This window comes from Mixophyes fleayi, chromosome 2, assembly GCF_038048845.1.
Source record: "Mixophyes fleayi isolate aMixFle1 chromosome 2, aMixFle1.hap1, whole genome shotgun sequence".
Classification (NCBI taxonomy): Eukaryota; Metazoa; Chordata; class Amphibia; order Anura; family Limnodynastidae; genus Mixophyes; species Mixophyes fleayi.
This window is the reverse complement of record NC_134403.1, coordinates 87,318,280-87,323,155: the sequence shown is the minus strand read 5'-3', so window position 1 is coordinate 87,323,155 and position 4,876 is coordinate 87,318,280.

Genomic DNA, 4,876 nt, shown 5'->3' with positions numbered 1-4,876 from the left:
GCTCCCTCAGTGATTTTTTGCCACCTCCAGATCGCCACTCAGGGAGCACACAGATCCCAGGCTTTCTTTAATACCTCAGCCCCAGGTCAGAGGACCAGGTGACAGCCCATCACCTATCTGGGGTGCCTTTAAGCCCCACTGCGTACATGGGCATCTACACCTGATCTTAGCCCAAAGGCTGAGAAGCAAGATGCATGTGAGCCTACTATTACTATTCACTCTTTGACTTTGTTTGATGCCACCAACCAATCAGAACAAAGGAAAATATCTAGTGCTCTTGGAGAATAACTATTTACCAAATGGTGAAATACTTAAAATAATTTCACTCAACTATTGCAATGTGTATTCCCCTGATGACCAGAAGTCCATCATTACTTAAAATGTGTTTGTTAGAAAGTATCAATAAACAAATAGTGTGAGAATGAAATAGTATGTCGTGGGAAATGGCCACAGGATTCTAAACCATCAACAGACACTGTTACATTGAAGCATTCAATCCCACAAACCACCTTTGAGCTCAGTCTAAAAACATCACACCTCCATAAATCCTCTACATCAGACCTGTCCAACCTGCGGCCCTCCAGATGTTGTGAAACTACAAGTCCCAGCATGCCCTTCCAGCTATCAACAGGTTGTCTACTGCAGAGCCGTAACTTAGAATGCTAGCGCCCGGGGCGAGAAAGACAAATGGCGCCCCCATAGCCGTCAATTTCAACCAAATTAACCTAAAATATTCCTAAATTGCGCCCCCCTTCAGCGTTGCGCCCTGGGTAGTCGCCCCTGTCGCACAGCCCTAGTTACGGCCCTGGTCTACTGGCAAAGCATGCTGGGGCTTGTAGTTTCACAACACCTGAAGGGCCGCAGGTTGGACAGGCCTGCTCTACCTGTTTTGCAGCACCACTGATTGCTTCCTCGGGAGAGGAGTAGATAAGCACTGGTGTAATAGCCTTTGCATAGAAGAAGGAGATTAAATCCACTTGACTTTTTAAAGCCATAACAGTGCAGTTTGTTATTGGTGATCTAGTACGTGATTGAAAAATGCTCTTATTGGCACACATTGTTTGCTAAAATTAATATCATTACAAGACCTAATATAGGTAAAAAAAAATTTAAATGCAATTCATATTGCATTTAGTTACTGAATTGAATTTAATAATCTCCTGTTCCCCAACTCCGCTGCCTGGGTGTCACCTTCGACTCCTCTCTCTCTTTTGCCCCCCTACATTTAATCTCTTGCCCAATCCCGTTGTTCTAACTATGAAATATTGCCCGCCTCCGGCCCTTCCTCTCTCAGGATACCGCCAAAACCATTATCCACGCTCTCATTATTTCCTGTCCCGTCAGTCATTGGGCTCCCCCACTCCCATCTCGCCCCCCCCTCTATTCTCAATGCGACTGCGAGAATCACTTCCTCTGCCTCCCCTCTCTGCCTAGACCTACACTGGCTCTCTTTCCCTTAGTGAGTCTTCTTTAAACTCCTCACCATCACTTACAAAGCCCTCTCCCATTCCACTGTCCCTTATATCTCTAACCTCCTCTCCATCCACACTCCCATCCGCTCCCTGCGTTCGGGCAATGACTGTCGCCTCTCCTCCCCACTAATCACCTCATCTTACGCCAGAATTCAAGACTTCTCACATGCTGCTGCCCTCCACTGGAACGACCTCCCTCCATCTGTCTGTCCCCTAATTTTGGCACCTTCAAATGAGCTCTCAAAACACATCTGTTCATCAAGGCCTACCAGCCATCCTCCTAACCATCTCCATCCATTATCTCCTTATCTCCCACTTCCCTGTATCCTCTTGTGCTTGATCCCCTGCACTGACTCCTCTTGTGCCTGCTGTCTGTCTCCCAACCCTTTAGTATGTAAGCTGATATGAGCAGGGCCCTCTTAGCTTCTGTCTCAATACTATTTATTTTTTCTCCTATATCAAGGTCATTACTTGCTAGGCTTGAAGCTATTGAAGTTCTTGGTTATACTTGTTTTACTCTGTACTGTTGTACCCTGTTTGGTCTACTGTTTGTACTGTATTATGTATTCTATACAGTCAAAAGTTTTGAGAATGACACAAGTATTGGTTTTCACAAAGTCTGCTGCCTCAGTTTTTATGCTGGCAATTTGCATATACTCCAGAATGTCATGATGAATGATGAGATGAATATAAATTAATTTCAAAGTCCCTCTTTGCCATGACAATGAACTTTATCCCAAAATAACATTTCCACTGCCTTTCAGACCTGCCGCAAAAGGACCAGCTGACATCAGGTCAGTGATTCTCTTGTTAACACAGGTAAGTGTTGACGAGGACAGGGCTGGAGATCACTCTGTCATGCTGATTTGAGTTATAATAAAATACTGGAAGCTTTAAAAGGAGGGTGGTGCTTGAAATCATTGTTCTTCCTCTGTTAACCATGGTTATCTGCAAGGAAAAAGATGCAGATATCATGGCTTTGCACAAAAAAAGGCTTCATAGGCAAGGATATTGCTGCTAGTAAGATTGCACCTAAATCAACCATTTATCGGATCATTAAGAACTTCAAGGAGAGGGGTTCAATAGTTGTGAAGAAGGCTTCAGGGCACCCAAGAACGTCCAGCAAGCGCCAGGACCATCGCCTAAAGTTGATTCCGCTGGGGAGATCGGGGCACCACCAGTGCAGCGGTCGCTCAGGAATGGCAGCAGGCAGGTGTGAGTGCATATGCACGCACAATGAGGCAAAGACGTTTGGACGATGGCCTGGTGTCAAGAAGGCCAGTAAAGAAGCCACTTCTCTCCAGGAAAAACATCAGGGACAGACTCATATTCTGCAAAAGGTACGGGGATTGGACTGCTGAGGATCATTTTCTCTGATGAGTCCACTTTCAGATTGTTTGGGGCATCTGGAAAAATGCTTGTCCGGAGAAGGAAAGGTGAGCGCTACCATAAGTCCTGTCCTTAGTAAATATACCCCAAAAAAGTGGAGAAGGCACATTTGGATGGATGTTCCCATTTTTGAGAGTGTGTGCACATGCTTTTTCTTCCCACATATGGACTTGACTTTTCTATCTTCTCTGTACTGATGGAGATTTGCCCCCATCCTGCACTTTCATTTTTGTTTTAGTTGTACTTTTGCACTCTGACGATTTACTAAAGACATAAAGTAAGCAGTAATTTAAGGAACAAAATATAAAAGGTAGAAAGTTGGACTTTGACATGCTGTTTTCAAGCCTTCCACTATGCACATTTTAGGCAGGCCCTCAAAACTCGCAAAATAAGAGCTTTCCACTTTTATGGTGGCAGTACCAGGCACCGGAAAGCATGCTTGCACCATGAAATGAACTTGGTGGACAAATAAATAGGCACACTAGCACACTTTAGGGTTGGTCCTCGGCACTCTCGTCTTCTCTCTGTACACCTCCTCACTTAGTGTACCACCTTTATGTCGAAGACACCCAAATTTACCTCTCCTCCCCTGAACTCTCCTCTTTCCTCCACTCTTGTGTGTTCAGCTGTATATCTCCAATCTCCTCAGGGATTTCCCAGTACTTTCTCAAACTCCGTATGTCTAAAATTTAACACATCCCTCTCACTAGTGTCCCACATCACCTGTCCCTCGACAACACTACGCTACAGCACTTATAATGCCCTCAGCCATTTCTCTCCAACCTCATCTCCCTCCACACTACCTGCCAGCATCTCCACACTCACGCCTCATAGAATACTCCCATGCTGTTCTTCACCTATTGAACTCATGCCTAGTCAGTCTATCCAACAGCCGCTAAGGCTTTAAATGCTCCCTAAAAACTCAACTTTCATCAAAGCCTACCAGTCCTCCTCCTAACTTATCCCCTACGGTCCCCTATCTCCACACCTACTCACCCACTCTGTGTCACCCTCTTTAGTGTCAGCCCCTACCAATTAGACTGTAAGCCCACAAGGGCAGGATTCCCTATCTTCTTCTTTTCCTGCCTATGCCTATCCTATCTAACTGCGTCCCCTGTCTGTCACCATCTGCCTGGTCTCTATGTTTCCTCCTGCTATGTCTCATGCCCTGTATGTTGCGCTTATATTCCTATGCACAAGCTTGGCTGACACTAGTTTGCTTCCAGCTTGTCCTCTTCTCCCATGTTCAAGTATGTAATTAGTTGTTTTGTCCTACTGTACAGCTCTGCAGATCTATGTGGCTCCCAAAAAATTAATAATAATATTTTGAGCCTCACATGCAAGCACACCTAATGTATCAGGGGTAAAAAAATATCAGCAAATATTATATATACATATATATGATTGTTTACTGTAAAATATCACAGTTAACAGTCTGGAGGATACCATTACAAGATCATTATTTTTCAAGACCTGTTAGAATTCTTTTATATGCATAAATGTGCATAGCATACTTCCAGGTGCACATCTTTGGTGACGCCCACATTAAATGTATCAGTGTCTACAGTTGCTTGAACGTTATCTATTGCAGGAGGGAAACATTGGCCTGGTTCAGTACTTGGCATTAACACTTTTGAATCAGCGAGTGCTCAATGAATGATCTGAAACATGTTTATAACAACAATTAACCGAGCACAAGTTACTTCAGTCAGTGTTCACCTAACGGATTGTTGTAATAGTTACATGCTAATCATGTTGTAATTATTAAATTATTATTCCCCTCTCCTTTTCTATTAACTTAAGCATGAACAGTTTTCATTAATTGGAAAACTAATATTCATTTTATACGCACTAATTTTCCTCGTCACTAAGTTTGACTCTTCCGCTTTCCGTACTGCGCTCTCACCTAAATCTAATTTACACTGTTTCTGGCAACAAGCTGTCTCCAGCTGCTTTCTCTTACTAGGCATTTGATTGGCTCTTTTTTCTCTTGCGTCTTTCCAGTACATCCTGAT